Source organism: Falco cherrug, chromosome 12 (genome assembly GCF_023634085.1).
Source record: "Falco cherrug isolate bFalChe1 chromosome 12, bFalChe1.pri, whole genome shotgun sequence".
In the NCBI taxonomy this organism is placed as follows: domain Eukaryota; kingdom Metazoa; phylum Chordata; class Aves; order Falconiformes; family Falconidae; genus Falco; species Falco cherrug.
In genome coordinates, this window is record NC_073708.1 from 11,896,091 (window position 1) to 11,920,967 (window position 24,877).

Consider the following 24,877-nt stretch of genomic DNA (forward strand, 5'->3'; position numbering starts at 1 on the left):
GGCAACGTATCTAGAGCTGTGGGAAAGCATGAACAGTGGTCAAGAATGCAACATGACTTGGCTGAAGTAGAAAGATCTGTATGAGAAAACAGGGTTTTATACTCAAGAACTGCATGTGTTAATGATCTGAAAAAATTATGTGAAAAAGATAAGGCAAGCGCAGGCAGGAAATTCAGCATGCCGCTCGATGGGGGTTACATGGTATATACATATGGAAATAAAAGGTAATGTTATTTCTATTACAGATCGAATATTTCTTCTTAATTACATTTGCCACTTTAGTACGAGGGTAACTGCCATCTGAAAACTATCTTAGTTAGGCAGGGTAGCCTGGTATAATAACTTCAGAAGTCAGATTTCACAGAAGAGTTAAAAGAACATAAAGGCAAAAGTTTTAGAGCTGAGTAATATTATCGTATTTGAAAAATTGATGGCTTTACTTTGTATTACTTAATATCAATTGAAATATTTCACTGGGTAAATACGTAGAGATATGAAGAATATACTACTTAAACGTGTCAATCTGTGTGTCATTCCAGATGATATCACTAGTAGAATATGTCCTAGACTACAGCTCTGTCTTCCATCGGAAAGGCTATTTTATTAAAGATCTTGCACCTACTATCAGGGCAGAATGTAACAGTCAAAATTAACTTGAGAATTTTTCACTTGGATAATTAGGGAAAAGATTATTTGGTTTAGAAGCAGACTCAACATTACACACTGTTCATGCATACCTTAGCCTGGAAATACCCTAAATAATTCAGAACAGGGAAAATATTGTTACTCTTATTTTAAACACTGCTACTTATTGCTACAAAAATAGTACGGTTTGATAAGTGTTAGTTTACTCATTTTTAAAAGCAACTCAAATATTCTGAGAACTAAAACTGAAACAGTCCGAGTTCTTAAGTGATGCAATTCTACATAAATCTCTACAATTTTGTGCACTAGCAACCTCACCGGTAATTTTATCTGTCCCGGCTTGATTTCAGAAAAATAATATTGTCACTCTAGAAAGACTCTCTGACAGCTGGTTTCTAATGTTCTGCATTCAAGTGGGCCAGATAATAATGCAGTGTGTTAGAAACTCATAGATGCAATTGAGAGAAAACAGTAAAATAGTTTTTTTCAGTGATTCCTTTAGTAATCAAAGATTTTTATTAAAAGCTATGGTTTTAATGTTGTTGTGCACTGTCTGAATTGTAATGTCAAAATTTCAATATTAAGGTACAACACATTGATGACAGCCATATATCTGAATTTTAATGTTCTATATATACATTACAAAAAAGTTGCATTTACGTTATGTACAAGGGACAGTAAATCACCACCAAATAAATGTGATGAGATTAACAACCCAGGAAAATAGAACAGGCCAAAAAAATGAACTGGATTTTAAAAGCCAATCTCTTATAACTGAGGCTATGTATCTCTAAAGATGACTTTATTATTCATATTGTATATATTTAGCCATATCAATACGCAAACCCAAAATACTTTTTCTGATGGTCCAGCTACTGAACCTGCTTTTTCTAGACTGCTCGCTGCTGGGATGCTTCCCACAGTTCAGACAATGAAATGGTGAAATATTTGTCCCATCAGTACTGACCATTCTTCACATTAAGTAATTGAGTGGAATTCAGTAGTTAAATAAATACTACTTCTTAAAAAGCAGATGAGATATTACACTTTGTTTTTGGCCAAGAATACATTATCCAAATTTTCCCAAGTATTCAATAAAACAGATTTATTTTTCCAAAAGCTTTCCTATTTGAAAACTTATTTTGACAACTATGGCTTGTTATTTTAAGAGGCCGTCAGTCGCGGTTCGGATCCGTAGTGACAGATGGCTGGTGATGGGTGGCTGAAGTGGTGCTTTGCTACAGGCTGGCTGCCCAGCCCGCTGCACCGCTGCAGGCTGCTACCAAACATCTCCAATCATTGCTGTCTACGCCAACTCCGGATACAACGCTATAGATGCTGGTTTTTAAAGCAAACCATTTATTTCTCGTTAGGAAGTTTTACAAATGTACTCAAAGAAGGGATGGGTCAGAAGCTTCTCCTTCATTATTCCTGCATGCTTTTAAAAGTTTGCCCACAGAAACATGTTAAGTAAAACTGGGTAGATTTTGATGTTCTCTGCAAATGACTATGTAGCTGAATATTCTAGAGTTGTTAAGTCTCGTACTGTTACAGCTTGCTTTCCCTTAGTTTCATCCTTGTATCTCTTTCTCTTACACACACACATGTACACACATATATGTATCATGTAGATAGCAACTGTGGTGATTTGGAAGTTAAATAAAACAATTCTGAAGATGTTATGAAATCCCATTATTTACTTTTTGCCAGTTTTGTTTTAATCTTATTCTGACCAACTCTAATGGCATTTTGACCTTTCTGAAAGCATGGTTAGGATTACTTTTCAAACTTTAATATTAATTATGTTTGATCAGTTTATGAATTGGATTAGCTACAACTAACGAGTGTAGCACATCACCAGCATAAGTACTTTCACTGGAGTACTGTCACTGCACTTTAAAAGAAAATTTATGCCTTAAACAGAAGTAGTTGACATGCTGCCAAGACCAAAGCAAGGCAAGTATATTAATTATTATGAAAATCAACAATGTTTCTAATGTTAACACAGTATTTCTCTAGGATACATGTTATACCACCTTTTCTTTCAGAAGATGCTCTAGGCTTTACTCGGAGCAGGCAGCGACTCGGGGGCTACTGAGCAGGGCAGGAGGGGCCAGGACCTTGCAGACCCCTTGCTCTGCATGGAAGCCCACAGCTGGTGCTGGTGGGTGCAGGTGGGGCTGGCGGAGCCCCAGCGTGTGCCTGGCCCTTGGCCTTTTTTTATTTCTCCAAGCAGCAGGAGCAGTGAGCCTGGCAATAGAGGGCTTTCCTGCCTGTTGTACCCCTCCTATCTTCTCCTATCTGCCATGCCCTTCGCCCCTTCTTATACTCCAAGCAGTGAAATGTTGCATCCACTGCTGAGAGGTGTTGGATGAGCTCTACCTTAGCTTCATCGTTAAAAGCAATAATAATGAAAAATTACTTTGAATTAATCTGAAAGGCATCAGGTATTGAGTTCTCATCAAAGAATGAGACATGGAGAAGTGATGCAAGGAAAAAGACTAATTCTGAAGTAATCGCATGTGATACTAAGGCTTGTATGGCTGAACCAGCCACGAGTTTGCTGGCAGATCTTCCTTAATTAGAAGACCGGACATCAAACTGATCATTTGAGAAACAAAAGAGAGGTATCTGATTTGCTGTGAAAGCTTTGCAGGCCTTTTGGGGGAGTATTTCTGACCAAAGAGATTTCTGAGTCTCTGGATCTATGCTACTGCAGGAAGTGAAAGATTTAAAGTAAAATAAAGGAATTTTTTAGATGTTATTTTCATTTACATCCATTTACAAAGTCAGCTAAAGTCAGATTACAGGATCTTTAAAATGCTATACAAAGGAGACGGGAAAAAGCTACATGTAGATAGACGTACAGAGCTATCTGAAGCTTTTCTGCCTTCGGGGCAAAACCCCCACCCCCTCCAAACCAACAAACAGCTGCAATTAGTAAGAGATGATGTTATTTTTAATTAAAATGTAAACATATTTTCTAAAATAATCACTAATAAAATACTGAAGCCTCTTTTTTAGGAGAAGAGTTCTATGAATGGTGATGAGGGATGCCTTGCCACAAGTCATGCTGGAAACGGAATAAAGAAGGAAAACAAGGGGAAAATATTCAGCCTTTCGACTAGCTCAGGCAGCTCAAGGGGTAAGCGATGTGCTAGTATTTAATAGAATTTATATTGTGTATTTAATGAAATGTATTGAGAGTAGCACAGTTGTTTGACCAATGTCTACTTTCCCCTTAAATGTTCAAATCAGAGTAATACATGAAAATTTTGTAGTCTGTCCGAAACTCAACTTTACCTTCTTTGCAGCTTCTTGAAAGAAGGGAGATAGACTGATTTTTGTTCTGAAGCAGCAATATAGACACAGTAATAGAAATGCAAGTCTCGTTCCCTTCAAATCTGGAGGGCCACCTCAGGCACAGCATTGTGCTCTTGGCTTATGTTCTTTCTGGTTACTGAGTGGGGAGCTTCAGAGAGCATGCACAGGGCTTTTGGTCTGCCTACTGCGCAGACAGAAAAACAATACACTGTTGGCCTTAAAACACAATTTCTTTTAGCCTCCTGTCTTTCCCCAAGGCCATCCAAGAGGGCAGAAAACACATTCTGTACTTTTCTTTGTGCTACCTTAATTTTTGTGCAGCTCACCTACAGTAGCATTTTAGTCAGGCAGGTCAGCCACATAAAATATAAGAAAGGACAGGCTGTTGACTTAAGCAAAAGAAATGAAGATATTCAAAAGGACACCTTTTTTGATCTGGGATCGATGGTGTTCACTTTCTGCACCAAAGTCTGGGTTTACTATGAAATTTTCATTGCTTGTGGGAACAGCATAAAGACTATTAACGATGAAGCCACAGAAAGCAAACTTTTTAGTAGAGGTTCTTGCTTCCTTTCTTGAATTCTGAAGTCTTTAATTTCAAGTGTGTGATCTCTCCCCTCACTATTTTTCTTCAGCGTGCTCTTTTTGTACTGTCATTTTTTACAGCCTTCTCTCTCCCTCTCTCTCTTTTTAAAGCCATCTCTTCTCTTTTCTCCTTTTTGTCTCCCAGATCATGAGTATCATAGTCCCTGGACAGGTTGGTGGGTTGACAACTCTGAATATATTACACAACATTTTGGTCTATTCTAAAGTACTGATGCAAGCTTTGACCCTGCTTCTGCTGCAGTGAATTTTCTGTACTGTTTGTCAGTAATTTGTGCGGACAGCACTACTGAAATCATGAGAATTTTCTGACCTTAGTTTCCACCTATTGTTCATAACTTTGAAAGCATGCAGGTCTGGTGGCTGAAGAAATTATTCTTGGCTGTTTTGTAATGCATCTGTTTCCTTGGTACTTCTTATCTAGTATAGAATGTTACTTGAATACATTTATGAGGAAGTTTTCAGCACACATGCCAACGGAATAGTCTGTCTCTGCATATTAAGTGAATAAAAACCCAAGCATGGTGAAACCCACGTTTTCAGTAATGATGTTTATAGGTAGCTTCAATATATGCAGTGGTTGTCTGTCTATAGCGAGTTGTGAACAGCATATTGAAATGCTGTGAAAAAATTAGGAGGGTTCATCTCACTACATAAGTTCAGTAAATTGAAGCTAAGCACAAGCAATTTCTCATTAAATACAGAATTAGTTCCTATGAATACTATAAGGATTTGGTAACCAACATGCATTATTCTCTGAAAATGTGATCATTTAATCAATAAATCACAGAATATAAAAGAAATTACCACAAATGAGGAAGCTTGTGTGTATGTCTAAGAATAATACTGGCATCTACACGTACATATGGTATGTGTATTTGCATCCACAAGAAAAACTCTGCAGTTGTGAAGGTATTAGTAATATTTTTCCCACACTTTGTCAAATAGACATTAATGGAATTGGGGAATGCAAAACACTTAATCTCATTCAAATGCAAATGTTTAAAACTGTTTCCAGTTGTATCAGAATATGTGACCATGATTGAAAAATTTTCAAATTGCCAGAGTTAGCAACAACAAATTATTTCCATTGTTTGGAAATGATCCTAAAAATGCAATATATACTTGTGAAAGATCTCTATGTGGAGCTCCACTGACTCATGAGATTTTACTCATCTAAAGTAAATATTAGGAATAAGGATATAAGGGCATGGGGAAAACTTAAAAGTAGTCAGGCTTCTTCTGAAATGTTACCACTATTGCTGTTACAGTCAGTGTTGCACAGCACATGACAAAACCTCAAATTTTTATAACTTAAGTACATTATTCCTTTGAATAACCAGTGGCTAATAACTAACTTGGAGGTTTTGTCACTTAGCTTTCTCCCCCTTCCAATTAGATCTATTAACATAATTTATTATTCTATTACTGTACTTCTATTCTAACAATAAAATCTATTAATAAAAATCTGTTGGATTATTATTAGAATTTATTGCTACCAGATACAGTTACTGCCAAATCATTTCTAAATGTTTTGCTACCACGAATGCACGTGCCAGTGTTGATCAGGTTTCTTCAGTGGTTTTAAATCACAGGCATACCTGATATGAAAAACAGCTACTGCTCTTTTAAATGAAATATTCATATTGATTTGTTTTTTTGAAGTGATGCCAATTCAGCATTTGCTGTAGTGGGATCAGTAAAACTGTACTGGGATACTGTCAAGTCAAGACAAGGTAGATGCTTTGATAGCATGAAAAGAAAAGTGGTTTGTGTTTATCTACCAAGGCACATTTGGAAGTTAAGACCAAATAAATCAGTGTAGACAAGTACAAGCCTAAAGCGTATCTTACTGTGTCAAAACCATGGTCATAAAATGACAAACATTAACACAAAGATCTCTGGTGCAAAGTTGAAACAATGTTGTGATTAATTATATTGCCAGCAATACAAGGAAATAAACATTGACCAAGTGAGAGTAGTTTCTGAAGGCAGACATCTCCATCTTGACTTGTCTTAGAAATGCCTGTAAAGGTACAATTGAAGTGACACTTGATTTTTTATCAAACCGGTTTTCTTAAGTTATTGGAGAGTGAATGAATAGGTGGGTAATGGAGGTACTGAATTTGCTGAAAATTTCCACTAGAATTTTTAGATTGTTTTACTATGAGTAATTTCTGTTCTTTCTGCACAATTCTTACTTCAAAGCTAAGCCAGTTCTAACTGAACTGCAGGAAAAGCCTTCAGAGTTTCTACAAGAAGATGCAGCTACTTTTCAGAGTTCTCCCCAGTGCACAGCCACAAAACGGATGGTGATCTCTGTCTCCCATAAAGAGGTACTAATTTATCCTGGCATCCACCTGGGTAAGCTTAGTTGATTATGTTTCACTACTGGAAATGCAAAACCCTCTACAGAACAAATTTTATTTAAACCATGGAATAAGGATAGCAGAGGTAGAAAGTTACTCAGTTTCACAAGTTGTGTCTGTGCTTTCTCATTTTCCATCTCTATCTTTGTCTAAAATCCTTGGATTTAATTAGTAAAAGATAATGAGAATACATACATCAAATCTGTCAAAAGGACAAAGGGGGAGAACTGGGTTTTGGAACTGATACTCTTGCATGATAGAGAAGCCACAGTAGCTTTGGCAGAAACAACACCGGATTGCCTGTTAAAATGGCAGAAAACAAATCCAGATGTAGTTAACTAAGAGTTATGGTTATACCTTCCAATCCTCCTTGGCTTCAGGAAGTGATTGATTAACCTTTCTATCTTCTAATTTTGATGGTTCCAATGTTATACTTCTCAAAAAAAGGATGATTCCCAAAGCAGGGGAAAAATTTTTCCCCATTCTTCTTATTGCTTTGCTTATGGAGGAGCATTGCTGAATTGGTATGACCCTTCTCCTATTTGAGGATAATCTCAGGACAGCAATAAGCTATAGCATCGCTTCAGTTGCTCAAAAGGGACTACATACCCCTATCATTCATATCCCACTTACAAAGCTGTAAACTGCAGTGCCATTATTTCCAGCTTCCTGGAGATAAATGAACATCCTTACATGATCTGTCTTCTCTCTCCTTAACTAGGAAGAGAAGCAATTGAAACTACAGGGTTTTGGTGGTGTGTGTGGTTTTTTTTTTTTTTTCATCCAGTGCCAACAGCAAGGTCAGAGTTTGGATGTAACCACTATCAATAAAAACCAGCGAAGCACATAAACTCCTCAGATCCAGAAGATGAAGTGGTCATCAAAAGGCCCTGTGAGCAGTTGGAGGGTGGGATTTGGTTCCGAAATACAAGCAGCTACTGCCATTAGAGGTGCCGGAGGGCACTTCAGACATTTACACGAAGCTGGTAGATAGGTACGTTGAAAGACCTGTGAGAGAGTGAGGACGGTGGGAGTGAGGCAGGAGGGCTGCTAGGGGGATGCCCGTCCCCCTCGGGGTGTGCTGGCTGCTGTGGGCAGGGTGCACCCCCCTGCCTGCAGGCGCTCTGCCCAGCGCACCGCTTCCCGGCCTGTGCTCCACAGCTGCTCTGACCCGCTGCGGCTCTGCAACAGTGGACGCGGCTCCTGTGGAAGGCCCCGGGTTGTGAGCAGGAGCTGTGAAAAGCCTCATGCGAGCACCCTCTGCCCACCAGGCTGGGAGCGCCTTTGAACTCAGGCCCTCGCCTTGGTCCTTGCCAGGGTGAGCCGGTGGGCTCAGCCCACCCTGGCCTGGCATGTTGGACCTCCTGGTGCGAACCCCAGACCGGCCTCACCACCAGAGGCTCGTCTGGCAGCCTGCAGGCTGGGGCTGACCCTGTTACTGCCACCAGAGCTCCTCTGCTCTTGGCTTGGGCGCTGCCGGAGGGACTGGGGACTGGGGGCTGGGGAGCTCCCTGCCCTGCTGCCCCACCATCCCCCTTCCCCACACCATCCCCTCCTGGTCCTGGCTTGCTGCCTCTCTAGGGAACCACCAGCTGCCATCGCTCCTCAGCAGTGGCACCAGGCATCTACGGTCAGGCAGTGCAATCCTATCCAAAAAGCCAGCAGGATGGCTTTGCCTGAACAGCAGCATTTTCGGCTTCATGCATGACAGCAGCATTTTCTTAAGTTTCCAAGAACTACTAAACAGACCTGCAACAAATACGCTTTTAGAGAGCACAAAAAGGCAGAAGAGGAAACCAAAGCAGGAGCATGCAAAAGTCAGCAATTCAAATACATGATCATGAATTTTATAAAAGACTGATTCCTTAGCTGCTAGGGTGTCTGATTTGCAGTAATGTTTTGGGCATTAAAGAATACAAATAGTCTCTCTTTGTTTACAGACAAAAGTTTCTTTTCCTGCCATTCTTCCCTGCGAATGCTGCACTGTAGACTTTCAAAACCTGTGGAACAGCCCCACACACATTACTTTATTTGGCAGCAAAAGCAGAGAAGATAATTGAATCTGAAAATACTTCTTAATGATTTGCGGGATTACAATTATTCCAACAATTATTTTCCTAAATTCTTTTAGTAAAGGGGAGAGGGAGAGGGAGAGAATGTGTTGGTGGTTTCTCTCGATAATATTATTAATTCCACAACAGTACTAATCTGAGGACAAGTACTGGGTGTACTGGTATTCCTCAAAACATCCACATTGCCCTCGATCCTGAAGTTCTTCATTAGATGAAACTTCAAATCCTCTCGGAGAGCTGCTGAGTGAGAACTTTAAATCGTAATCTTATGTTATTTAATGACAGTATCTAAAAAATAATAACTATTCTCTTCTAATTTTTTGCTCGCTGAACACACGATACATTTGTGCATGTGTCTGTATTCCCTGGCAATTTCAGCAAAAGTGTTCATGATGTGTTTGATAAAGAAGAGGAGACCAATGGGTTTTTATTGCCCAAAGCAGCATAGTGGTTGCAGATTATTAACATATGTCCTATTTTTGGTGTTAGACACAGCTAAATTTTTGATATTCAGTTTATCACTCAAGATGAAGTAAGGTTGCTTCTGCAAATTTTATTTTACAATACCTGCTGTATACAGGAAACACTGTGTAGAAAATTTCTTTGAATTTGAAGTAATAATTTTGCATTGTAATGGCTAGTTTTTTAAAGCTTTAAAGACTTAGTTGTATTTATTGTATTTATACAGAAGATGTCATATGCATATCAAATTAAATTTCAAACACTTCTGAAGTTATTTGTGATCTAAAATAATTTGAATATTGCAAACTTTCTTCTTGTTACTTTGGCTTAAAGCCAACTGCATGGGGCATTTTAAAAAAGTAGTAACAAAACCTACTGGGAATATATGTTTTGATCAACTTCTAAACAGCTTAAAATAGTGTTTGCAATAGGAACATCACCAATCTTTAATGACACGATTATAAAAGATATTAAAATGGAATGGGTATGCAACTAAAAAAAGGGAGTCCCACTTAGTAAGTGGGACTTAGTCAGCTATGTTACAGTGGCCACAGGTAAAGGTAAACCCAAGTTTCTATTTACATGGCATTATGTATTCCTCCTGCGTGCATTTTTCAAAACCGAGAGTTGTAAGATACTAGGATAATACTCTACTATAGGAGAGCAAAACAGCAACGTGCAAAGTAAATGGTGTAGAATCTCTCAGGAGATGAACATTCAGAGTTCATGTGAACGTAAGTTAAAATGCAAAGGTAAAAAGGTAAAACATTTATATAGTTCCTACAAAACATGAAACATGAGAGTTGGGGTTTTTTTTTAGATTTTTTTTTAAGACAATGATGCTGGGAATCGGGATATGTTTCTGAATCTACATTGATTTATTGTTTTGAATGTGGATGAAATACTTCACGGTGCTCTTGTTGAGCTAGCTCTAGAATGGGCATAAAATCGCTGCCCTGTAGGTGTCTCAAAGCTCTTCAGAGCAAGAGTTGTTATTGCCAGTGAAGAATGGAGAACTTGATGCCAAGGAAAGTCAAATGATTTGCCTATGCTACAGAAGGAGGGAATGAACACCAGTCCTGTGAATTCCAGTTCTATTTACTAGATTGCACTGTTAATTAGATAAATGCAACTGCAGAGCTGATTACTGTTTCCAGGGGAGTCTGGAGACTCTCAGCTATAAAAAGCCTTATAACCTATGAAGTTTAAAAAAGGAATATGCAGTCTTGTCCACTTAAGTGTCATGTGCAATTGCATAAGATGTTTAAATATTCTGACAACTAGAAATACCTCCTTCTAATCACAGCAGTCAGAGCTTTAGCAGCTTCATATTCATATATTGGGAACATGGTAAAGATTTGCAAAAGTTTATCCCCTCTGATTTATCTTGCCCTTAAAAAATATTATCTATTATTGTCTATTTTTAATTATTGTAATAAAATTAAAAACTGACACTCCACAGCAGATTCTTATGTCACAATTCCTTTCTGAGATATACTGGATGATAATATGCTCTCCTGTAAGTGGGGTTTTAATTGGTGTAATGCTTTACTTTCCTACTCTTTTAATCAGAATATTAATAAGATGACTCAAACAGCTGGCATGTAGCACTCAGCAAAAATGAGAACTAATAAATTAATGTATCAAATAATTAAAGCTATTAGCTGCTTCGTGATAGTTTTCATCAACAATATTTATTGCTACGCACAGACTTGCTCTAGGTATCATTGTGCATTTATCTTCATGACAGAGCAGCCATTAGATGGGAAAACACAGATAATAGATGCTCATTTTCCAACACAATCCTTGTCAGGCACACTAGATTTTCTGCAATGTGCTATGCAGGCATAACCAATGTGACAGATTTAGCCAGTGTTTTAGCTGAAAACACTTTTTAAACTGACTTATACTATCGCCTCATTCAGCAAAAATGTCCAAAAGATGTTCACACCAAAACACAAAATAACTGTATTTGTTTATCTATCACCTCTTAAAATTTCAAAGGCTCTGATTATTTATTTGTCTTTTCAAAAGCGATATTTTGATAAATACAGCATTAGAATTCATAATTCATTATTACACAATGACCAATACAGATTAAGATTTCATGCAGGCAACCTACATATTTTTCAGGATATTACTATGCAGGCTACTACTAATAAGTTATTGCAACAGTAATAGGATTGCACTTTTAATCAACTTTACAGTTTTGCTACAATGTAGAAAACATTTGAATAACAGTAGACCTGCCTTAGACTTACAAAGAGAGCATACAACCCGTGTGTTTGGGTCTGAAAAGTTCTTTCTACACACGTATGAACTGAAGATAGTGCCTCTAAACATGGATGGTGATATTAATTACTATGACAAAACATTAAGACAATTCAGGATATTAAAAAGTCCAGAGTTAAAAGACTCTCATGAATGAGAACTTTTTCCCTCCATGCTTTGTGTGTTTTTTGCGTTACTTTTGACATGCTGATTAACATACTTTTATTTCTGTTTATCAATCCTGATGCACAAAGGTGTTAAAATTTAATTATTAGTGAAGACTGAAATAACCTGAGCTCCTCAAGGAATAGATAACTGGAAAATATGATTTCACTTCAAAGTACTTGCTTTCTTTCATTTAAAATTATTTTCTCCAAGTTTTAGATTGTCAGGTCATGCCAGAGTTGAAAAATAACAAAGATAGCTCCATTAATCTAGACATAATAATTTACTTTATAATCAGTGTGTTATATATTTCTAAAGATATATTGTATCAGTGCCCTTAAACTTCATGATGAAGAGAACAAGCTGTGCTACTCAGAAAGTCTGCTCACACCTAAGGCTGAAAAGCCAAGATCTTGGTCCTTTTCTCATGCTCCAGAGAAGTTGTACGTGTCACAATATTGCAAACTCATATACTCACCTCTGGCTTTTAGAGATGGAAGGGTCACACAAGAAATGCTCAATTTTTATGAAAATGTACTTCTAGAATGTTGTATGTTCTTCAAAAAAGTAATGTCTGGCTATGTTTTAAAACATGTTGTTTATTTCTCTCCCCGCATACCCCGCCTTGCCTAACCTGAACCCTCACAGCTCCTACCACATGCTTGTCCTCGCTCAGCAGCCTTGGCAGCGATGGCCATGGACATCTGACTTCCCACCACAACTCCTCCAGAACCGCCTGTATTCCTCGACACCACCTCCTGTGGTGGGAGCCGGCATGTGCCACGCGCCTGTGCAGGGTGCGCGTGACCGGAGGGCGAGAAAAAGCTGGAACTCCAGGTGGGATGACTTTTTGTGGGACTGGTCTATGCCCGGACCCTTGAGAGGGTCCAAACGCTGCGGATAAACACCTAAAGCCTCCTCCTGCTCCGTGAAGCCGCGTGGCCAGCACAGGTGCTGGCAGGCGAGGCCAGCCTCTACAGAGGCACGCGGCCCCGGGCAGCCACCGCCTGCTGAAGTGAGCCCAGTGTGAACTGCCAAGGTGTGATGCTGCCTGTGTGAGACAGCGTTTCCTAAGCGGTACCATGGCAGATCCGAGTGGGATGGTGGCTTTCTGAAAACGGCAGGAAAACTACAGGATGAGTAGCTGTTTAAGCTGAAAGACAGAAAGATGAGTGCTGGAGGGAAGTGGTTGGCACTGGGACAGAGGGGTTTGGGCCCCAGCCAGGGTGGGTGGGAGGAGGTGAGGGAGGTGCTCAGCACAGCTTAGCTGGCTCAGTGATTTGTATTTGCAAAACAGTCAAGGTCTTCTAATGGTGCAGAGCAGCGTGGGCTGCATCATCATCACTAAGTTGTCATGTTACTGCTGAATAAAAGAGATGATCTAACTAGAGTACATTTTTGCAAGGATCTTTTCAGTTGTGTTTTACATCGGTAATGGTTTTGCATGAACTAGCAAAGCTCTCAGGTTGTTGCAGAAAAAAAATTACAGCAGTGTATGGCTTTATTTTGGTAGGTGGTGCAAAGCTTGACCCAAATTTTCGAACCTTTGCAGAAGTTATGCTGTTTACATGCAGCCTTTCATGTTTCTCCCCAGTTGTGTACCAAATGGCATGTGTGCATATGTAATCTGAGGCATTTAAAAACATCTGGCTCAATTTCTGAGACATCTGTGTTGTAATCTGTCTGTAAAGAGAGGTGGAAGGGGATGCTTTTTTTTCTGAGACCTGAAGCCTCCTTGCAGGGAGCTGCACTTTGCTGCATAATGGTGCTGATTTAAGGATGCTTTTTGCTCTCAATACGAATTTCCTTGCACAATGTCCCCAGTTTAAATCTCATAGTGGGTTTCTCCTGTTCTTGAAATCAGTATGAAATAAGCCAGGTTTTTGAACCTTGTGAGAGTAGCTTGTTCTCCTTGGACGCTAGTCAGTGCTTATTGCCTCACTATCAAAATGCAGCTTCAGCTTTTTCTTTAAAGAGCTACATGTGGTGAAACACTCTTTACTCTCCTTGGAAATGAAATTCTAAACCCTTCAAAGTAAGAGTCCTATTTCAAGGATCTCCTGGCTTAAAAATGAGGTTCATTTCCCATTTAAAGTATGTGCAACATTCAGAGCTCAGCGGTGCAGCATCTCATTAACAGAACACCCTGCTGAATTGTCTTCTATGGGCAACTACTTCTATACTGAGGATACTGGAGGTGTTTGTTCCTCCTACACCTCTCAGCGTGTATGGGGACTGGTTAGTTCATGTGGGTAACAAAGCTGGTAGCTCTTTTGATTGTAGCCCTTGTATATCCCTGACCTATAGCTGCTTGGTGCTATTTCTTAAGGCTAACCTAAATAACTATTCAAGGAAGACTCCTCCTCCAAAAAGATTACTGCTGAGCTCCTTATAACCTAGCAGATTTGAAGTGCAAGAAGTCTTTGTCCATTGGAAAAGCCGTTTAAGCAGGAAAAAGAGTAAGGACAGGGGCTAGCAGGCTGGTGTCATGGAAAGAGGAAGGTGTCTTTGGCTGTTCAGAGGTGCCCAATATACAGCTCAGCCACTGGTTCCATAAACTGGAGTAGTATTTTGGTTTACCCACAGGCAGACTTTCTTATGATTTATTCTTTGTACATCTGAAAAAAATACACAGCGTTTCATAAATAGCTGAAAAGTGTGAAAGATTTGGAAAGTTACTCCACTCAGATTTCTAGAAAGGGAATGAAGTGAGTAAACTGGTCTGTGAATAGAAGTACAAAACAAAATATCATCTCTAGACTCAGCCAGTGCCATCAGTGCAATTGTTATTACATGGTTTTTCCACTTCCACCTGGACAAAATGACAGATATTCATTGGAAAGAAAAGAAATAGCATATGAAGAAGTACTTGTCCAAGCTGTAGTTATAAAAATAAAAAATAGTTTTGAGCATAATGATTTAATCATTGTGGGCCCCAGCTGTATATTGAAATCAGTGATGTCAAAGAACATATTCTCTTGAATGTAATTATTTCAAGTTAATTTCAGTTTTAACTAATCTTCTACAGACATTAATTACCAACAACTGAATTACGATCAAACTCTTTCCCCTTCTCTGTAGAAATCTTTACACTTCCAGCACTGTCACGTCTTTCTCTTCACACCTGATGATTATAGGTAAGTTTTATTAACAATTTAATTATTCTCTTTAGAAGCCAAGATAATTATAATGGGCTTGACTTGGCTTCCATTAAAAGTCTCTTTTAATGATTTTGCCATTGACTATAGTCCAGTGTGAGAGAACAGTTTGTAATCAACAAAATAGTATCTCAGAATTGTGCAGGGATGAAAGAAATTGAAAGAACAGTTAATACTTTTACAGAACATCATGGTACTTTCGCATGGGCTATCAGTCCCCTCTAAATATATATTGCCTGAATCCTGTAAAGCTGCATTCACTTCCATAGTTGTTGTTCATGTGAATAGCTTGACTAAAATTTGTGCTGTAAAGGGTAGTGGTCAAAGATATGACACAAAGCTGGACTGACATTTCTAAGATCAAGCTTTTGTTCCTAATTTTATCATACCCATGTTCCTTGTCAGAATATTTACTTGCATGCTTCACTTTAGAGATGAATTTGAAGTTACTGGATGGGCTAGTATGTGTCTCAGGGGTCTGGATCTAGAGGAAGAGGAGATGATCATGTAGGCACTTATTAGACAGAAAAGCCAGGAGAAGCTAAAGGGGCAGAAAGCTTGCAGATGATTTGGTGAGCTGGTCTTATTAGAGACACAGAGTACAGTCAGTATCCAAAAAAAAGACCACTATTTAAAAGGATTTGTATAAAAACTGCATTGTTAGCAGCACAGAAAAGGAAAACTTTTATAAAGAAATACATTTACAAACTTTAAACAAAAATGCTGAAATTATGATGAAATGAAAGAAAAAAAGAAAAGAGTATAGACTTTCAGAATTTAGCTATAACAACATGCTAAAATACCAAGGAAGGCCAGAAATGATTGAGCAATGTACTAAAGTAATAATTTATTTTTTTTCTTCCTTCTAAACACATCAGAAGCAGAAACTTTCTAGGAAGTCTCTAGGGCAAATGCATGGGGTGAAAGGTAGGAAAGGGAAAAATCTATGAAGTATTAACTATGGAAGAGCTTTAGGAGGTTACTAGGCTACTGCCTATGTTGATGGGGATGTGCTCTGGAAGTGTGTCTCAAAGTTTATACAAGACATTCTTAAAAAATAGGAGATAGTCTGTTGCATTAGATCACCAGAAGCAATTAATATTGATCTAAGAGTTTTGAAAAATTGCAGAAACAAATATCTGACTGTTACCTGTGATTTTACTAATTTAATTGCCAAGACAGGCTTGATTAACCATAAGAAGAGACTATGGCAGATGTGATTTTTATAAAGAGCTACAAGGAACTAAAGACTAGCAAGTAAAACTTCTGCAGCAAGAAAGTGGATGTAAATTGTAATGAAGAATAGAATTAGCAGATAGATGAATGAGCATGGTTATCACGGAAGAGTGAACTTTTTGTAAGGGAAATAATGGTGTACAAACCCTAGTAATGATTTTTTTAAGGGATAAGTAAGCATATGGATGCAAATGATCACATTAATAACATATCTGAATGTCCAAAAAGTATTCCATAAGATCCCTCAGCAGATCCCTCTTTTTCAAAGAAGCCACTAAAGAGAGTTTTTTGGGTTTTGTTTTTTTGTTTTTTTTAATGGAATAATCATGGATTAAATAGTAGGAAACAGGGCAAGAATAAATGTCAGAGACTACTAGTCAGCCCTGTAAGAACTGTTTCAAGACATTGCAGAAGTGCTAGAAAGGCAAGTGAAGAGTAATGTAATAAAGTTTGCTCACTTTACAAAAGTATTGTGGCTGTAAAGACCTTCAGCAGTATTTCCAGGGTGCTGGATGACAGCACAATAAAATGGTAGATGAAATTCATTGTTCAAGAGTAATGCACACCTATAGATGCTTGGCTTTTACCATTTAGAAAAGGGCCCTTAAGAGTAGTTCAGGGTATTTTATTGAAAATGTTGACTTAATGCTCTTCATCAGTCAAAAAGACAAATAGATTCTTGAATTTTTTTGGACAGGAAAAAAAGAATGAAACGGCAAACACCACAATGTCACCATAAAACTTCATGATGCGCCCATCTCTTGAACGCTGCATGAAGTCTTGCATATTGAAAAGGTATATAGTACTATCAAAAAAGGTAGAATGAAGAGCGGTCATAGATACAAGTAGTTCCTGTAAAAGGAGAGATTAAATAGATTAGGTTTCTTCAGCATACGAAAGGGAAGATGAATTGAATGAAAATAAAAATAGCCATCTACAAAAGTCACAAATGTTATGGAAGTGATTGTTTATTTATTCTTATTATCTCTTCCTCCCCAAAACTAGGAAGTACCAAATGTAATTGTCAGCCAGCCAGTTAAAACAGAGAAATAATAGTAATTATTATTACATTTTAAATAATTGTTAACTTGTGCCCAGGACATTTGGATAACAAGAGTATGCATGTCTCAAGAAGCGATTAGGCAAATTAGTGGATGAAGGGCTCATTGAGACCAACTAAATATGAAGATACTGATGAACTCTTTGGCTAAGAAAACTGGTAAGCTGTGGCTTTGTAGAGTTTGGATGCCTGTACTGAATGAAATACCACTGAAGCCCACTACTGTCAAATAGAGGACACTGGGGTATATTGATCCCTGGTTTAACTCAGTACAGGCTTGCTAATTTTCTACTGTCAATAAGCATGCAAACATGAAGATAAACACAGGACTCGCAGGAGTGAAAGGTTGTGAAGACCAGATCTAAAACGGGCTAGGTAAGATGGTCAGAAAGCAATAGGGTGAAGGGGGAATTGGGGAATGTAAAAAGGCACTTCTGCTAGGTGTTTTAATTAAAAGCCTAGATCTTGAAAGGTCTTGATTATTTTCAGAAATTCATTGCTGAAGTACTCAGCCTATTGATACTAAATAATAACTCCTTTAGTTCAACAAAAGTTCTTTAAAACCTTTGCTCTAAGATTTTTTTTTTCAACTCTATAGATTACTTATAACAAATAATGTCAATGAATAAAGACATCTCAAATCTTTTGGAAAGTACCTCAAATGCTAGTAGCATGTAATTAAAAAGCCTTGAGTTCATTAGCTGTTAGATATTACAGTACTCGGTTCTGTAGGAATACAAACTTAGAAATCCCGATTACTTTAGGATTACATCCTTTCAGCATGTTCAAATTTAGGGCAGAAACAAACCTTAATATCAGGTGTGCTCCTATACTTAGAATAACTCTGAAATCCATTCAAGGTGGAAACTACTACTTTGAAATTTAAATTTACAGGTAGACCAAATCTTGGTATACCTACTTCCATGGCATCCATTTATTAATGCATATTATCAAAAGACTTTTTGTTCTGTTTTTGTTTTACTTTTAGTCACAATGGGGGAGCTTAGCTTTTGTTAGGGGAGGCAGTCAGTACCTCGCAAGTTAAAACCTATCAGTTCCTTCTAAACTAAACTTTGGTTTTCGTATCACTATTGCTGTGATCAAAAATCTCTTGGGAGAGTTTTATTTGCACGTGTGCAAAGGAAGTTAAAAAAATCACTACTGAAGTCTTAATCAGCATGTGCTGGTGTCAGCCATGCCATCAGCTGCACCAATGTCAAGATAGGAAGTGTTGACTATTTTTAATTACCTCAGGTCAGTAGTTTTTATCTGCAGTTAAGTAGGATGGAGATTACTTTACTTACTCCTAAACGATCCTTTTAAGGCCCCCTCATAAAAACATCCCATTTGGGCAGGTCTCTGGTGCTACTGGTCTCTTCATTTCTGTCCTCATAAAAAAGGCAGCGAGCAGGCAAATTGCATCGAAGTTATGGCCACTGAGCAGGCTTAAAAGGGAAATGTGACATATTTCTCAGAGGAAAAGCAGTCCTGCTCATCACTGTTCAAATGAACATTTAATAATTCATAACAACTGAGTTATAAGTTTCCCCTTCAATACGTTTCCAAATGTGAATAGATTAAATGGTAATTGCTATCAAGCTTTATGTTCTATTTCATGTACCTAATAAAAGTTTATCTAGTGGAGCTTACTTTGTATCTTTTTGATCTATTCCCAACTGACTGCAATATACTGTATTAAAATATTTATCATTGTGCTATCAAATATTAACCATTTTTAAATCATCTGGCTAAAGAAAACAAATAATGTTTCTTGTTTAACTTTTCATGAATTTCCTAATATTTAGTTATTCAGAACTCTCCCATGATATAGCACTGAAAACACTGAAGATCCTAGAAATTGTATTCGCTCTTTTTAAATAGGCCTGTTTTGAAATGCACTCTGCTCGCATCTGCCATCACTGCTCGTGTTGGCTCTGCAGGCAGAATCCTAGCTTTGATTCTGTAAAAAGTTATGATTCTGCTCCAGTACAAGAGAATCTTTGAGAGTTGTTTGTTTTTCTGTAGGTTAGTGGCTGTTTATAAAGTATTTTTGGGAGAGTACAGAACCTTTTTTTTAAAAAATTAGGAAAAAGTTTTTAGGAAGCTTCCCTAATTATCCACCTACTTATCCATTTGAAATTATATGGCTTTGTCTTGTAAAAATACCAGCAACTTGCTAAACTATAATGTGAATGATCCAACAATGGAAAGAGGAGAATGCTGATCCCCCAGATGTGCTGCGGCTGCACAGCAGCCTAGCCCAGCCCTCCTGCTGGCTGCCAGGGGCACATCACCCCCCAGCCCAGGGGGTTATACTCTCCCAGGGTGCTCCTGCTTCTCAGCCTGTTGCCGATTCCTATCACAGGACTAACACAGCAGAAAACTATTCTTTTTTGGTTAGTGTCCTGCTGAGTTAGCTCTGAAATGGTTCAATGAAAGGTCAAACCAGTGCCTGAGAGATTGCTAGGGGTGTGGGACTAAATAGCTGGGAATTGGGAGAAGAGGGATTGCAGCACTTGCAATTAGAGCGTTTTAGACAGCCATAGAATAACAGCTTTGAAGCTGACACCTAGGCAAGATCAAGAGGAGAACAACCTCTTTGCTCCTACCCAATCCTTCACCTTGCTGGGGAAAAATTGTTCTGTTAAAGGCCATGTGTATAAATGTTGCTACTGAACCATTTCTTTTCACTTTGGAGAAAGCAAGTCTGATCACCTTCAGGAGTAAATCTCCTGAAGTGAAGAGCTGCAGTCTGGTGCCGTTCCTGGTGCCTCTTCATAATATGTTAACTGCGCTAACTAGCCCGCCTTTCTGTGCCTCATTCTCTGGTTGTTTCATGACCCATTACTTTCTTGGCTTCCTCACACACAGGTGTTACCTAATTCACAATCCACATCCCGTTCACAGAAGCCTTCCTTCCAGTACAGAGACCCCGAGGGGATGTCCTTGGGCCCCTCTATATTCCTTCTGCAGGCTCTTCCATTTCCGAAGTATTCCGCTTACTTTGTAGGCAGCAGTACTAAAAGCAGCTTGAGACTCGATCCCCAGCCTAGGCACGCTCCAGTAACTATGCAGATCTGTGTACAACTATCGAGAGAAAGCTTCCGATGTGTTCATCTTCTCCTCTGTGTTCTTCATAGAGAAGAGATGCTTCACTTAATAATTTTTATTAAATACAGTGTTTGTATTCTGACATGTTTATTCTGAGCAAAATATCCTCTTCCCAGAGAGATATCAGCCTTCTTTTTTCCCTCAAATCCAGTATCTCATTAAATATTAATATCATTCCATGATATTCATACTTTGGTGTACATTTTCTATGTATCCCTGTATCTGTATGGTTATTCTGTGGATCACATATTTTGGAAGAAATGCGTTAATATGTACATTCTGTTTTTTCGCAGGTTTAAAAGACCCAGGATATCAGTATAGTTTTACACACCTAAGTCATCAGCATGCTTTCCCTAACTAGAGTGGAATCGGTGTTTTGCATCATCTGATGAATCAGGCCTGATGATGCTGTAATTTTGTTTGAAATCTTGCCTTGCTTGTCTCACATATGTAAGCCGTACTTTGCCTGGAGTTTCAGCAGTGGGTTCTGGATTAAGGAGAATTATTCTGGGTTTAAATCTGGAGCCATTTGAAGCGGAGCCTGTTCCTCTTACATGCAAACCCCTATACACACATACATAGTTTCTTTAGTCCGCATAACAATCATGCAAGACAGCTATTATGAAGCCAGTATTTCATGTATAAAGACCAGGGGCAGATTGTTCCTTGGGGACAGCGATGTTCAGCCCCATAAGAACAGTACCCTTTTTAATAAATTCTTTTTACATTTCACTTCCCTCCAGCTCCAAGCGTCACAGTGCACTTATTAGGACCAGTCCTGGCACCAGAACATACCAGGAGTGAAAGTACATACAGAACCTGTGCAGAGGGGAAATCCCGCTGTACCCTGGCCAGCTAAAAGCATTAAAACTGCTACTGGTAAAAAGATGTAAAAAGATATAGATGGGTTGTCTGTGGCTCCCCACACAGGCAGTTGCAAAGGTGAACTGGGAGGCAGGGCATCCCAGTTCTGAATTTCTGGTTTTTACAGTGTACAGTTTCCCAGGCACACGTTCAATGTATAGGTATTGAAGGACTCACAGGGTACATCTGTGCACAAACGTGTATAAAAGATTTCTAACTTTCAATGGGGGAGACAGGTACATTTATGTATTTAATCTGTCTAGAAAGAAGTGCATGATGTGTTTCTTCAAGAAAGATTCTTTTTTTTTTTTTTTGGTTGTTGTTAGAAGTGGATGGTAATATATCTTTTCTTGCTGAGCTGTAAACACAAACTTCCAAAAGCAGATGTTAATGTAAGTTCCAGGGCTACAATTTCAGGTTTGATTTTCTTTGGCAATTCAATCTGCATGATGATTTTGATCAAATGCCTTGGTTTCTAACATTTGTAACACATGACAAAATGCACACAAAAAAAAAGCTTATATTTAAATCTTATGATAAGTTGAATGCACACTGTGGCGGAATATAAATTATCTAACGGGCTGCAGAGTAACGCAACTTCAGTCTGGAAGATGGATACAAGCACTGAGCGCCGTTTGAATATTGAAGATAAGAGTGCAATCCTTTGCCTGCTTTAATAAAAACTATTTAAAATGAATGAAAAAGGGTAAACTAGACTATCCAGAGCTTGACATAAGGCATCTGGCTGAAAACCCATTCGTTAATTGTTTAAGATTTATGCCACTGAACCTAGATGATTTAAACCAGTGACTCACAATAAATAACACAGTGAATTTAACTCGGGTACAAGCTACCACTGGTAACTCTTCTACGCAGTCCTGGCCTTTGTGGGGCTGCAAGCTCAATTGCTCATAGACTATATGAAGTGATATAGTGAATAATATTAATCATCAGACCTTCCCTCACCTTTTCCCCTGTGGGGTGATCATGCCTAATGAAAATTCGAGCTGTGCTGGTAAACAGATTGGCAAAAGAGTCACTTTATCTTTGCCTGACTGGATAAATATGCAGCTGGTTTTGGAATCAATTCTTGTGTGCGTGAAATTAAAAGGTGTTAATTTTTAAATGCTCCTATATATATGCAACAGAACTTAGTCACCTGAAACATCACGACCGAGAAATACAAAAGATGTAAGACTATGAGCAGTACACTTGGAAAATCAAACGAGTGTTCCTGCTTAATATTTTGCCTTCAAACATTTTTTTTTTTAAACTCAGGCAGGTCTTTTGTGTGTAAATGTTTCTGCCTTTTGTTACAGGTTCCTCTTATCACAAAGCACTATGTTTAAAGACTGGCTCAAAACAGCTGTAGCTGCTGCTTAAATTTCTTGCCAGGCTTGGAGCTTTCTCTTCTTTTTTAATGTTCATTTTAAAGGAAATAATTTAATTTCGATAAAATAGAAAAATGAAATGCAGTGATGTATTTTCTCATGTTTCTGGAATTCTAAAAGGGTTTCAGGACCAGGCTGTTCTGTTCCTAATTCATTCCTTGTGCTTTGATCTATGTGCACATGCTGGTGAGAAAACCATGGTGGGTATCTGGGAGGCAGGTGGAGAGCTCAGCCCCAGCAGCTTCCCTGCACACACACCGCCTGCAGCACGAACAGCTCTGGTGGGGGACGTGGGGGGGCTCAGAAGTAGTGCAATGCACAGTAGCATCAAATGTGCCTCTTTTTCTGAGGGCAGCAAACCTTCCTGTACCAACCAGACCCTGCTGACCGCCACGTCTATGCAGCGTAAACCTTGAATTTAAAAGATAACAGCTGTTATCACAGTGCTTTTTATCTGGGAGGCAAAGTCTAAAATTGCATCCGACCTCTGTGTGCACGGAGAAACCAAGTGATGAGCGTTCTGCTCGCATCCTCAGAGCTTTTAAATGAAATTAACAAGTGAGGTGCCTAAATGAATACTTCTGAGGATAACAGCTCCGTTTCTTTTGCCCAGGTGTGGTACAAGGTAGACTCCGAACAGTAATTTATCAAACGATAGAAAACACAACAGGACTTCAGCGCTGGTTTTTCCCACAGAGGATTAGTAATATATAAAACTAAGCCGCTCCATTTACTAATACAATCATACGAGTAATTAAACTAGCTATGGTATAGATTTAACTTACTTATTTATAGGTCAAGCTTCTTGTTGCCCTAGGTCAATGATCTTTAGCAACAAAGGTCCATAAAATTAAATTTTCTTAATAATGCCAACAGTCTATGTATAACAAAAAGTAAACACATATATATTGCTCTGTTGAGTGTGTGTGTATCCATCTTTGCATATATACTTTTCTGTACAGCAGCTTGGGGAAACAGATCAAAACCACATGCTGCATGTCCAGACAAATAACATTTCTGAGCTTTCCTAAGGCAGCAGAATCAGTTCTTATTTTTCTTGTATATTGAGGTCTGCTTGCTTGCCCAGTCATTTTTGTTTAGATTTTGATGGGAAAATAACAAAGCTAAAATTGCCACACTACAAAATTAAATGAATTGGAGTTCTGTTCCTCTATGAAAAGACTTGAAATAAGATTTAAATCGGTGTGTGCTTGGCAAAATGTGGCGATTTGATGTCTGTTCCATAAAACTGACAACAGCACCTAGTTGTTTTTCTCCTGAATTTGATCAGGTAATTTGGTCATAGAACCGCAGAATGGTTTGGGTTGGAAAGGACCTTAAAGATCACCTAGTTCCATCCCCCCTGCCATGGGCAGGGACACCTTCCACTAAACCAGGTTGTTCAAAGCCCCATCCAGCCTGGCCCTAAGCCCTGCCAGGGATGGGGCACCCACAGCTTCTCTGGGCAACCTGTGCCAGTGCCTCACCACCCTTGCAGAGAAATTTAGAAAACATCTAACAGTTACATGGACCGAGGTTTGTTCAGAAAATTACAACACAGTGAGGCAAAATTAATCAGTTTTGTCAGCAAATATAAAGGCATTAGCTAGCATTTCCAGAAACTGTCTAAAGCTTTTACAAATACTCTGATTCAGCTAAAATCAGGCTAATTATATGTTGGGCTCAAAAATCCTCATTAAAAGAACATTATTGGGGTTATAATATCCGAACCTGAAAAGATATGAACTACTGCAATTCATAAGCAATTGGTTTGACAAGCTGGTCTAGATATTATTGTAATAATTATAAGACTGTAAAATTTGCTCCACAGACCTCCAGCCCTTTTCAATATCATGGCTACTTAATAGCTTTTTTTAGACCCACTGTGTGGACATGGTGTTTACTGTACTTTATTCAGATTCTACTGCAGAGAATCAAATTGATTTATTTTTTCATTTTTTCCCTGTGGCTCCTGTCACTACAGTATCTCAATGCTTCACAAATTCTAATGCTTATTTTGCCAGTACCAATGGTTAGGTACAGGGGTGGTGACAACCTCTTCCTACACAAGGGGTGCAAGGCAGAGGGAGATTCCATGATTTCTGACTGCTTTTTCTTTCTGAGATACCTAACATCTGATTTTTCA

The 24,877-nt window shown here is 38.6% G+C and overlaps 1 protein-coding gene across 5 annotated transcripts in view; it reads right to left on the reverse strand.

The window, feature by feature from the left end:
* The window catches only part of NTNG1 (netrin G1), a 158,797-nt gene that overhangs the window by 1,694 nt on the left and 132,226 nt on the right, over positions 1 to 24,877 (reverse strand). The gene's annotated exons all lie outside the window — the stretch shown is intronic.